The sequence below is a fragment of the Eschscholzia californica genome, unplaced genomic scaffold (genome assembly GCF_041429995.1).
Source record: "Eschscholzia californica isolate CP2 unplaced genomic scaffold, dmEscCali1.0.p SCAF_4, whole genome shotgun sequence".
Lineage (NCBI taxonomy): Eukaryota > Viridiplantae > Streptophyta > Magnoliopsida > Ranunculales > Papaveraceae > Eschscholzia > Eschscholzia californica.
In genome coordinates this window covers 33,228,027-33,238,768 of record NW_028238461.1, presented here as the reverse complement: position 1 = coordinate 33,238,768, position 10,742 = coordinate 33,228,027, and the positions used below count along the sequence as shown (strand labels likewise).

General features: G+C 33.2%; 1 long non-coding RNA gene across 1 annotated transcript; it reads right to left on the bottom strand.

Moving 5' to 3' along the window:
- Positions 1-7,680: 7,680 nt before the first annotated feature.
- LOC147544206 (uncharacterized) lies at positions 7,681-10,541 on the bottom strand. Its single transcript, XR_015223043.1, has 5 exons — positions 10,442-10,541; positions 9,873-9,934; positions 8,084-8,211; positions 7,893-7,998; positions 7,681-7,791 (listed from the first exon to the last, which is right to left on the bottom strand). It is a non-coding gene; the product is annotated as an uncharacterized LOC147544206 (long non-coding RNA).
- Positions 10,542-10,742: the final 201 nt, after the last annotated feature.

Genomic DNA, 10,742 nt, shown 5'->3' with positions numbered 1-10,742 from the left:
TGATAAGAATAGTAGTGGGGGAATCCGAATGGTGGACATCAAACGACCCACTATTGATGTTATGATGAACTTGAGAAGTTTTCGAAGTTTCGGGAGTAGTCATCTTAAAAAAATTTGAATTCTGCCTCTGATACCATGTGAAGAGGCAATAACCTCTTGATGATCAACTCGGATGAAGCCGAGGGAGTTGTAGTAATTCCTCGGTTGAAGCCGAGAAGTGAGAAGAAGATGTTCTCGGTATAAACCGAGAGGAAGAGTAAGAACTCTCGGCTGAACCCAAGAGCTATGATAATGGCTCTCGGGTGAAACCGAGAGCGAGTGAGTGAGTGATCTCGGTTGAATCCGAGAGAGCTATGAATGTAGCAGCTTCAGGTGAGACCGAGAGATGGAGTGAGGCAGCTTCGGTGAAACCGAGAAGAAGAAGATGATATGTTGATCGTGAGAGAGATAGGTAAACCCTTTGTTTATTCACTACAACTTGATTTTACATTATGGGGTTAATACCTTTATATAGGTTTTACAAGAAGGTGTTTAAGAAATATAAAACTATATCTAAGTATATGTTTATCTAAAATACATCAATCTTGGTTGTACTAGGAATCCTAATCCTATTAGGTTTCCTATAATTAATGAACCTAATCCACTCGGTTTAGCCGAGTGGAGTGGACCTTCTAACACTCCCCCTCAAGTTAGAGCGAGAATGGAAGTAACGCCTAACTTGCCAATAATGTTCTTGAACGGTTCGCTCCAAGTGGCTTGGTGAAGATATCCGCTAACTGGTTGTCTGAAGTGATGAAGCGAGTGGCAATGACGTTGTCTTTAATCTTCTCATGAACGATGTGGCAATCTATTTCAATGTGTTTCGTACGTTCGTGGAATACGAGGTTATCAGCAATGTGGAGTGCGGCCCGATTGTCACAGTAAACTGTCATCGGGTCTGTGTGATCAATTCCGAAATCAAGTAGTAAATACTTGAGCCATTGTAATTCACAAGTGAGAATAGCCAAAGCTCGATATTCTGCTTCTGCAAATGATTTTGCAACCGTTGGTTGTTTCTTTGATTTCCAAGAGAGTGGACTATCACCCATCATTGTAAAATATCCAGTAGTTGATCTACGGGTTGAAGGGCAACCTGCCCAATCTGAGTCACAGTATCCTGTGATATGAAGAGAGCTTTTCGCTGATAAGAAGACTCCTTTATCAAGGGTGCCTTTCAAGTATCGTAGAACGCGATGAGCAGCGTCTAAGTGTACTTGACTAGGTGTTTGCATGAATTGACTAAGATTATTTACTGCGAAGGTGATGTCTGGTCGTGTGACCGTTAGATATAGTAATCGGCCAATGAGTCGGCGGTAGACCGACGGATCCTTTAAAGGAATACCGTCGGTAGGACTGAGACGAAGCTTTTGATCCATGGGAAATTTAGAGGGACGTGCCGCGGTTAGGCCAGAATCTTTTAGAATGTCAAGAGCATATTTCCGTTGACATAGGAAAATGCCTTGCGATGAGCGAGATACTTCGATACCGAGGAAGTACTGTAGACGGCCTTAATCTTTTAGTGAAAAAGACTTGTTAAGAAATAACTTTAACTTGGAAATAGCACTATCATTATTTCCCGTGATGATTATGTCGTCTACGTAGACGAGAACAAAGATTTGAGTGGAGTGCGAACGAAAAGTGAAGAGAGAATAGTCGCTTTTAGATTGCGAAAAACCTCGTTCAATAAGGACGGAGGAGAATTTTGAAAACCATTGACGGGAGGCTTGTTTAAGACCGTATCTGACTAGTGATGATGAATCAATCCTCATTGATTTTCGTCTTGTTGCTTCTGATTTACATCTTGTTAATGTCAAAGAAATCCCTCCACTTACCTTCTTCACTTCTTCTCTCATTTTAATAGTTTTGGAATAATTGATGCTTCCATTATTACAGTTTTCACTGTAAAATCCATTTTTTTCCTCAGTTTCTGGATCTCCAAAATCTAAGTAAATGGGTTTTGGTTTCAATCTGGGGTTCACTTCAATTTCTTGTTCTTGCTCTTCTTCATTGTCAACTTGAGCTCTATTTTTTTTCTCTGAATCTTGGTTAGTTGTTGAAGGAGAATCTGAAAATTGATTTAACATGGAGGAATTTCTACATGGATCTGATCTGCACCTCATTAGAATTAAAGCATTATTTGGTGGTGTAGACAAAACAAACCCATTACTTTCTCTCTCTTCATCTTCTTTCTCTACTTCTTTTTCTTCCTCTGTTTCTTTTTCTTTGATTGCTTCTCTTTCTTCTTCGGTTTCTTCTACTTCTCTTTTGGATTTCAATTCTTCTCTAGCAAAATTAATGTAGATTGTTGCAGAAGCATAAAACTAATGGAATCCACCATTCTTATAAACTAAACTAATGGAGTAAAGCGGATAAAATAACGATTAAACGATGAATAAACGAAGAACAACGGAAATAATTAAAGAAGAAGATGCAATCAAGGAGATTTTGTATTTGATAATTCAATTCAATATCTAACAAGACAGACTGGACTTCTCTTTTATAGAGATTAGACTTTCCTAGATAGACACAAATAAGGACATAAGATAACTATTAAAGATACTTTCCTTGATTGCTAGGACTCTAAATATGGAAACCCTAAATACTACAATCTGGAAACTACGCTAATGTAGTAACCTGACCGTTAGGCCCACTATTAGTCTGGCCGAGAGACCGACTAGGTGGATGGTCGCCATCAAAAACGAAACCCATATCTAAGAAATGAAAACCAACTACTTGAAACAGGACTAGAAGATTCAACATTATATTTATTTTTGAGAAACAATTACAGAACAGAGACTTTTGGAACCAATTATACCATTTTTGAGTACAACTACATCTGCTTGTTCTTCCATTCTTTGGGTTCTGTTTGTTGCATCTTATAACTTGCACTTGACCCATACAAGTAACTTTTGGTGAAGATGGTTCTTGAGTTTCAATGGTGGAAACATTCTTCTTTCTAATCAATATAGGACTTAAAAAAGTCATACAACCAACAAATAGATCATAAAACATGTAAAAATGTGTTTAGGAAATTTTCATATGCTTCTTGGGAGACTGAATTTTGTCCAGAAATTGATTTTTGGGGATCTTTTGCTATTTTTCCAAAATTTGTAGAAGTTGCTTCATCCATGGTGGTTTACAACAATGAAGTTACTTTGTGACTTTAGAGATGAGTGCAGAAACAATGTGGGGATAATGTACAAGTTCGGAGAACTTAACCTGTTACTAATGGTCGTCGGTGATGGATGACATTTCCAGTGGAAAAAGAAAGGAAGAGAAATGCTTAGGGATTTGAGTTTTAGAGAGATTTAGGGTTGAGATATGTAGATTGATGATGTGGGTGATATACACCCTTAACGTGGGTTTTGTTTAACCCATTACATCGGGGGTCCTTTAACCAAACAAGGTCAATGACTATTTACCAAGTCAATGGGTTCATGGAGAGACCTTTAACAAAAATGGGGGGCCTATAAAACTTCCCAAAGTGTCCCCACAAAAAAAAATTGAGTCTGCCACTGCAAACAAGAGTAGTGTAATATAGAAAAAAATTAGAAAAATTAGAAAACAATGCATAACAAGGTCTTAGGTTACTTACTTTGTTGTTCCACTTCTTTCATTCCATCATTTGGTGGCTAATCTACACAAGAAAAGAATACTAGTCAGACAAGACTAAGTTAGGGTGCTTTGGGTATAAATCAATAAGGTTTTAATTTTGACTAAAATTTCCTAAATAGCTTTTTAAGGATTTTCAAATGGAAGTTGAACCTAAATTGAATCAGTTTATTGATCAAGGAATTATTAATATAAAAACATCCTAAAAGAAAAAAAAATTCATGAAGATAAGAAACTAGAAACGAAGAAAAACTAAACATAAATGAATAGTAGAAAATATTGTTTGATACACGTGAAAATGTTCGCTATGAAACCCATTTTTTATTAGGAAGAAAACCAAGTTTTTCTAACAGAAATTCAATTTTTTGTGTTTGGTATGCCATGAGAAAATATAAGGAGAACATCTAAAGTCGCCCATAATATTACTGTTGGCCCCCTTTTTATACATAAAAGGGGCACCAGTTGCAATAAGATGAGCATCTTTAGAATTTCTTCAGAGATTGAGAGAAAGAGAGCGAGAAAGAGGGAGAAGGTAAGAATCTAGAGAGAGTTTTATGATGAAGGAGGAGATAGAGCATTTTTTCTGTTCAAATGTAGGAAGGTCGTTTTTCTATGTTTTTGGGGGAAAGTATTCCTCACTTTTTCCAAAAAAAAATTCATATGAAAAATCGATTTTTACACTGTTGTAGTCAAACCAAACAAGAATATCGATTTTCGTAAAAATATCGACTTTCCCACCTGATTAAAAAAAAACAGAGAGAAGGAAAAGAAACCTTGGTTAGAAATGAAGTCCTTTCTCCCCTTTGTTGGATCCTTTAATGAAGAATCTATAAGCTAGTAAAGCTAAAGTAGGGTTAGAAGTAAAAACAAAGGGAATAAGTGGTCTAATAAAAAATGATGAGATTTATGAAAAAAAAAAACTAGCAATGTGTTTATAGTGAGCTTGCTTCATACCTAAGACCATTCTAAAAGTTACCATTGATGGTAATGATGATGGGATAAAAGAAAAGTCAAGAAAGTTGAACAATGTGCACAACAAATTTATAAGAAAACAGGGTTTTCCTATTATATGTCTTAAGGGTAGGCGAGAATGTATTTCTATTCTTTCCCTTTTTAACATAAAAATATTGAATTAATAAAGTCAACAAAAATAGTTGATTTTAATATAACGAGAAATATGTCTATGAAAATAGAAATATGTTAAAGTTGCGAATAATAAATGTAACTATGCAAAACCATGATATTTAAAAGAAGCAACAAATATCGAAAGCCTCTTCCAACTCAACTTATAAACTTTTACTTTTGTACAATCGAATTTTAGTCATCAAAGTTATAATTATGTTACGTTTTGTCAATACGGTTTTCTTTTCAATGATTTTGATTGTAACATGAGTTTGTATTAGTATGATTCTTGTTCCAATTTGAAAATGAAACTGGTTGAAGCATTTTGGTAAATTTTCAAAACAAATTGACTCTGTTTAGCCATGAAATTGATATGGGAGAAGAGATCATGGTGATAGGAAATTAATGCACTGAAATTAGTAAGTATCTGAGTTGAGATCAAAATACATTTTCTAATTGTTTCGTAAAATTGAAACTATATAATGGAATACTTTTCGTAGTAATTAAATTTTTACACCCGATAACTTATTAGTCATAAATTTCCTAAAGTATTTTGTTTAAACATTTAGGAAGACCCCTCATCAACTTAAAATAACGAAAAATAATATATTTTTGCTACGTTTCAAGTTTTTGCTATCTCCTGGAAAAAATTTGCACAAGTACACGAAGTGGTATGATAATACAAAGGGGTATTGGCATATAGAAGAAAAAAAAAAATTTGCACAAGTACACGAAATGGTATGATAATACAAAGGGGTGTTGCTATATACAAAAAAACTGAAATATTAAATATTCTTTTTGTATACCCAAATTACTCGCTAACATATCCATATGGCCTCGCTGCTTCTGGTTGGTGGTAGTAGGAGTAGAAAATGCAGAAGATCAAACTTGATGGGGAGTGAAGATCAAATCTTCTGCCCCCTGACAATGAGAAAACACTTTGTATCTTCTTTCTCTCTATCTATCTTCTTCCTTTCTCATCTCTCTGCACACACTTTCACCCATTTCAGTATTAAGGTCACACAAGATCCCCAAGTATTATAGTTTTAGCATGGTTAAATCAAATCATGGAATTTGATTGCAGTTGACAGGATCTGTACAAAAACCACGGAAAACGAAAAGATTGAAGTATATTTTAATTTCACATTATAAAATTCGTAATTACAAAAAATTCCACTCAAAATTATTGAAGCCTCAAACTAGCCAATTCATTTAACTTAAAAGATGATCAGAGAAATAAAAACAACCCGTTCATAAATGGTTCATAGTCGACCTTATTCACATTAGTCATAATTTTATTAATTACATATAAGAACCTCACTTAGAAACCGATATTACCTTGATGTTATGAACGTCGTGCTAATATAAGATTTTTCAGCCTATTCTTCTTTAAACTCATATATATAATCGAAACGTTCATTACCGTTAATTCTTGAATAATTTTGGGATCCTTCTTGTATCGTTTTATATATCTGGGGAATCTAGACCAACCTTCGAGTTTCATTACAAACCCTATTAATAAGACCAAGGGTTATAAGTGGCTTCTGTTGTAAAGGGGTAGTAATCTTATGCCTCTTTGGGGCTAGAAAAATGGTTTCCTTTCTTTGGAAGTGAAAAATATCCTCCGGGTACCCACTTCACTCTTTTTTCTGTCATGTTTTTTGTTGATATATGGAAATCAGGGCTCTGTTAAGTGTCGATCAAGGTTTTGGTAGCTTCAGTTACTAGGTAGTTTTTGATTCAAGGTGGTGGGCGAAAATGGTGGTGGAAGACAGAAGTTGTGCTGGTGAATGTGATGAGAAGATGAAGATTAAGAGGCAAAGTTCGATCAAGTAAATTTTTGGGCTATAAAATAAATATCTCCCCTACTAAATCTTTATGCCCCTGAGACTTTTCTCTATGCCCCATTAGCGCATAATCAAGTTTCTTTTTTTTCCAGAATTTGAGTAAACAAATTTAAAATAAATATCAAATAGAGAAAAGAACGGGAAAATATTATCTGAATACCTTTCTTTTAAGACGACCCCAGAGAGTGGATTTACGATACTTTCTTCTTCTGTCGTGAAATCAGAAAAATAATTCTTAAGCTTTCAAAGCAAACAATGAAGGAACTCATGTGCATCTTCCTGTTGATTATTCTCGAAAGAAGAAGAAGAAATATCTGAAATTATCTAAGTTAAGAACTACAAAATATAGTACAAAGTGCTGAAAATAATCAGAATATAAAATGTTAACTTTACAATACTAAAAAGAGTAAAAGCTTTTAAGAATTTGGATGGTCGGTTGAGCTTGAGAGGAGAGAAACAGGGTAAAGTGAAGTGGATTGGGAAATCAATAAGACAGAGAAACATTTAAAACGTATAAGGGTAGTATTGGAAAAAACCAAAATATACATTTACAACGTTAAATTTTGGGTCATTCTTCCTGTTCTCCAAATAAAGGACTAAAGTACTGATGAGTTAACAACAACTTGGGCCTTAAAGTATAACCCAAAATGAATTCAAACTCAGTGTTCTTCAAGAGCATGTTAGCTTGGAAAACAAATTCGTTTTAGGTCAACACAATCAGGGCACAACCTAGAAAGAACACCTCTAAAGAGGTATATAATTGTTCTCACTCGTAAAATATTGTACGTAGTTTTTGTTTTCTTATTGTTTGCGTTTAATTCGTTTGAATCTGACTTATCTGAAAGTCTAACTTATCTAAAATATAACTTGTTTTCGTCAGGAGCACACATCAGGTTACTTAAGACAATACTCTTAGCCTAGATTCATTATATGCCTGGCACAAATGGATAGAAAATATGTTCAAACGAATCAATTCAAATCTAGAGTTAGATTTAACTAAATTGATTAATCATTTATCATATTAAAAACTAAACCGGAAGAACTATTAAATAGAGGATACCGCTTAGATTTTTGACAAATTCGATATGAAAAATATTTCCATGAGGCGAAACAAACATTTCCCGAACAAGCTTATTCAGAGCATAAACTGCACAAAATCCTTCAACTCCGCCTAAAATTAAAACTCAAGATTCAGAAACAACTAGATAACCAAAACAAAACGAACCAGAAGAAAAATGAATACCTAAAATAAAGAAAGTTGAAAGATCTTACTTGTGCAGGGATATGGATGATTCGATGCACAAAGCTTTTGCAATGATGGGACCGTATGGGTAACACATTGCAGAATCGAGTTAAAAAAGCAAGTATTCTCTAAATCCTGAAACTCGGGACCAATAAAATGCTTAATACTATTAACATTGGATGAAACAAATAAGAACTTCAATCTAAACGTAGTTCTTTACCTCTAGAATTGATCTTTGAGAATAATACACGGTTTGGAATCGGATCTCTGACCTCATCAAGCTCAAATATAGTGATAGCAGACATTTTCTCTTTGTGGGAAATTAAATTCATATAACCAACAAAAAAACTGCAAGGTCAAATATATGAATAAACTGTCATACAAATTATTCTTATATGATATTTAACCAACAATCTAACCAAATTGTAAGTGATCTTAAGGAACTAATTCCCAAATAATGGTTTATTTCGCCAAAAAAGTAACGAATCTTTTACGTTGGAGAATTTCCCATCAAATGTGCATGTGGCTCTTCCACGAAATCAATGATGAGTCAAAGGGTATTCGCTTGTACGGAGTTCTTTTTTAGAATATACTACCTTATATCCAATGAGTGCATAACCTTTGAAGTCTATTTTATCACTTTCTAACATGAGTTAATAAGATCCTAATTTTATTTTCGTATATAAAAATCTTTGACATATACCGAAGTTTCCCTTAAAGTATTTATGATATCTCTTTTTCTTTAACTTTAAATAGAGTCACCAAGTTTTAAAAATGAAAATCCTATGCGGCACAAAAAGTGATAGACTAATTCTGTGAAAGCTTTATAAATGAAATTTAGAATTTAGATATTTTTCTAAATAATAAAATTATATTTTACTCTCTATTGAAGTTGTTTTTCATTTCTTCCTATTTTTCTACTTCCTCTTCGTGTTCTTCTGATGTAAGTTTCTTCTTCTACTTCTTTTTGTCCTCCTTCATATGGAAAAGCATCATATAATTTGGAGGTCTTTGATGGCGGGAAAGGTAATATATTTTTTAGATAGGAAGAACCATGGTTCCCATAGTTTCGAAAGATATACTTTTATTGATCTTAAGGAGGCGCCTTTAACACGCTTTAACCCTTATCATACAGAAAAGTGTCTATTTATTTAAAAATTAGTCTCAACATGTTTTTAGTTCAACATCTGGAGAAACTTTATTTTTGCAAGATTCTAGAGAGACGATTTTCTAAAACACTGCAAAATTTCGTTGTTCATTGGATAAACAGTTGAAAAAATACGACAGTCTCCAATAGAGTTCTTACAAGGGTATATTGAAAAAAAGAAAGATTAATCAAAGGCGTTCATTATTATTTATTTTTTCAAGAGAAGTTAAACAACATATTTACCAATGATGACTCATCTTGTAAAAATGATTAAGAGAAAAAAAAATAACGTTTATCTTTAGATTTACTTGCTCTTAGCATTAACCCTACTCGTTTTCTGACAAAATGTATATTTTTACTAAAAAGATTGCTAGTCAACCAAATGGGAGACAAATTCAGCTATATTTAGAAAATACATATTTAAAACTATTATTCATTGTAATTGCACTTTTTCGTATGATGAAAACTCGTCGTAGAGATATGTTTATCAATTGGTCGGTAAAGTGCCCCCGGAGACAACTTTCTGGCTGCCACTGTAAGAAACTATGTTTTCCACATATAGTTTTGAGAGATCGATGTACTTTTATTCATCTTTTAACTCTTAGAATCTAATCCATTTTAATGTATTAAAATAAGGTGATATTCTATAGATGCAACATTCCCATTAGTATGACGTTATTCCGAAAATCTCCATTGAATCAAAACAACTTTATACTTCAATTAAATCTTCTTTCCTATCAAATGATTTTTCCTAATTTTGTTTTGTTCGAAAATTGTTTAGCCAACTTGATTTTCGAAATAGCCGGAACAACCATAGTATATTATAGAAAGAAAAAACTAAAAGTCAGAAAACAACGCATACCTTTGTTTTAGATCAATTACTTTCTTGTTCCATTTCCTTCATTAAATCATTTGGTGGATAATCTACACAAGAACAAAAGTGTCGTTAGAGAGGATTGACCAAAAAAGAGAACGAGAACACAAAACAGAAGTTAAGAAACGTTCTGCTATAAGTTACTAAGATGACAGCGTGAGTATGTACCAAAAACATAAGTTAAGTTAGGGTTCTTTGGGTATAAAATTGATAAGGTTTTAATTTGGGTTGATTCATCAAATAACTTAAAAAGAGTTTCAAGTGGAAGTTGAAGATTACGTTGAATCAAATCAAGCAAATGAAAAACCAATTCTAAGCAAAATAAACAAAGACTTGCTTTTTTTTTTGGGTGAAATCAAAGATTTGCTAAAACATTAAAACCAATAAACTAAAATATAATGATAAATTAATTACTAATAGAACTCCTAAAAAAACATCCTAAAAGAAATTTTTTCGTCATGATGATAAAAAACGAAGAACCCTAAACACAGATGAATGACAGGAAAAAAATAACTAAAAACAAAGAGAAAAAAGAGAGAAGAAGGAAAGAAAGAAACCTTGGCTAAGATGGAGCCTTTTCTTGTCTTTATTCAATCCTTGAATTAAGAATGTATAAAGTAGCAAAAATAAAGTTATTTTACCAAGGTTAAAGGGAAGAGAATGAGTAGTTTGATGGAAGAAGATGAGATTGATGAAAACAAAAGAAACCTAACAAAGTATTTATAATGAGATTGCTTCCTACCTAAGATCCATCTGGAAGCTCTTGCAACAAAAAAAAATCCATCTAGGATCTTAAGCACCATGAATGTTAAGAGATATATTTATATTCTTTCCCTTTTCAAATAAAAAAATCCTAGA